Below are 2380 nucleotides of genomic sequence, written 5' to 3'. Positions count from 1 at the left end.
CCCAGCGTTTTGGTCTGAGAATAGTGGCCCTGGGATGAAAGGACAGTGACAGGGAGGGGTGGAGGTAGAGATAGCTGCTGGCAGGGCGTGCTCTGCGTAGTTAGCATAAGAATAGATAAAAGCTTTCCCCCTGTCCGCCCTTAGGGATGGAGAGAAAAGGACAGCGGAGGCTCTGGCACTGTCCTCCCCAGCTTGAGGTTCTGGTGCTGGGAAAGTGGCCACCCTCACATTCTTCCAGTCCTCCGAGGACCGGAGGACCCCGCAGTGTGGAGGAAAGCGTTGAGGGAGCCGGCTGGGAGATCTCCACTCCAGATTTTCCAGCTGTCCTTGTCCCCACACTGCCGAGAGAGCAGGATGCTGAGATGGCTCTGTGATGCAGAAGGTATGTGCTTTTTCAGTTCTGGTGCTGATGCTGTGTATGTGGTGAGGTCTCTGTGGCGCAATGGACGAGCGCGCTGGACTTCTAATCCAGAGGTTCCGGGTTCGAGTCCCGGCAGAGATGGTCACCTGGCAAGCTCTCTTTTATTTTTTATGTTGTCATGCTAGGTTCATAATTATATTTATCCCTCCCTGGAGGCTCTGGGATGGAGAAAGGAAACCCATTTGCCTGGGAATCTGGTACCTCCTCCCCCTCTCCCCTTCCTCCCTCTTCATTCTTTCTCTGCTTCTCCCTGCCTAGCTGTCATTGTCAGCAAAGGCTCAGCAGCCGGCTGCACCTCTCTGCTCCTCCTGCCTGGCACAGCTCTCGCATCTTTTGCTTCAGAGGAGAATCCTGGGACATGGTGACTGAGATGCCAGAATCGCTGGTTCTGGGACCATGATGGCTCCCTCCTTTTACCTCTGAAAACACACAAAGAGGCAGAGTGGCCCCTATGCCAATGGGGACATGCCCGGTTGTCCTCTCAAGTGACACCCACTTTGACCCAGACAGGTCAGGCAATAGATGGGGTCACGCGAAGGTCATCTCCTGTGCCATCTTTGTCACCTGCACATGTGCATTACTGGGGCTTTTTGGTGAAATGTCCCCATCCCTCACTCCCCCTCCCACGGGGTGAGATGTAATCACTGCTCTTTGTCTCCATGGAAGGACCTACAGGGCGGCGCACTCACTGCCAGGGGCCCATGAACTTGTCTCCTGAAACTCACAAATGTCCCACTTCCATGCTGGTTCCTGTGAAAAGTTTCCAGCTTGTCCTGTTTGCCGGGCAAGCTTTGAGGCTCGTATCTAATATTTTGATAACTCCTGGTTTCCAGCAAGCCCCCTTCTTCCCATCTCCCCACCCCGCATTTGCTCCCCGCCCCCCTTTTCTGTCTCACCTTCAGCAAGATGGGGAGGGAATGTGGGTTTCTATTTGGGGCTGGGCTGGCTCTCTCTCAATCACCAGCCTGTTAGCCAGAGGGTGCCACCCAGGCCAGGAGCTGACCCCCACCTGCCACGAACCAGGAAGTCTGAGAAGACAGATCTCTCCTCCCGCTGCCGGGGAGTCCACATCTTCCCCACCTGGGGCTCTGGATGGGTGGCCAGAGGACACGCCGGCCTCGGCCTCTCCGAAGGACGCTGTGGGAAGAGCAGGGGGAGAATCCACACACGCCACAGTCCCAAGAGGTGGGAGCTGATGGAGCAGACAGGGGGACTCTGGAGGGAGACTGATATGTTTGCCTTTGGGGCACGTGCATGTTTGTGGCAAATGGAAACTCCTGCGGTTCTTTTGAAGGGCGGTGCTTTACAGGACTTATGATTCTTGCAGGAAGAGCCCACATCGCTTTCCCTCGAGCTTCGCTGGTGGAATGCAAACTTGGAGATAACTCCCGGTCGGTCAGTCCTGTGAGCTCGGCCTGTCCTAGGAACTTCTGCTGTGAGCTTTGGCCTGAAGGGAAAAATGGGTGTGTGGGATCGGGAGTGGGGTGGGTGTGTGGATAAGGGTGAGGTAGTGCGTTCAGAGAAGGGGCTGTTACATTTTTCAACCGCACCCAGAAGCCTCCATCGTGCAAATCCCCCTGGCATCGTTCCATAGCAACTGGGCTGCTCAACAGTAAAGAGAAGTAAGGAGACCGTCCCTCCGTCACTCTTAAAGGTTGGGGCAAAGGTCTAGGGTCATTATGGCCCACATTAAGCTTTGCTCAATTCTAGAAGCTTTCCAGGAATAAAGACTTCATGACACTGGGGAGGCTAGAAGTGGGGGGTTAGGAACTGAGAGGGGATGTGTATCCAAATAGACATCAAACCGATCTATGTGTTTTCGTCTTTATTGTTGAAAGTGTTACATATATTCCCCTTTTCTACCCCCACCCCCCACCCCCCGGCCCCTTCTAGCCAGCACCCTCTTCCCTACCCCGGGCCTTCACCACATCATTGTCTGTGTCCATGGGTTATGCATGT

At 54.7% G+C, this 2380-nt stretch overlaps 1 non-coding gene across 1 annotated transcript; it reads left to right on the top strand.

Annotated features, from left to right (window-relative positions):
- The first annotated feature begins 428 nt into the window (after positions 1-428).
- Positions 429-502, top strand: TRNAR-UCU. The gene has a single exon. It is a non-coding gene; the product is annotated as a tRNA-Arg (tRNA).
- Positions 503-2380: the final 1878 nt, after the last annotated feature.

Source organism: Pipistrellus kuhlii, unplaced genomic scaffold, assembly GCF_014108245.1.
Source record: "Pipistrellus kuhlii isolate mPipKuh1 unplaced genomic scaffold, mPipKuh1.p scaffold_m20_p_18, whole genome shotgun sequence".
NCBI lineage: Eukaryota > Metazoa > Chordata > Mammalia > Chiroptera > Vespertilionidae > Pipistrellus > Pipistrellus kuhlii.
The sequence above is the reverse complement of the archived record's forward strand: the minus strand, read 5'-3'. Positions and strand labels throughout refer to the sequence as shown.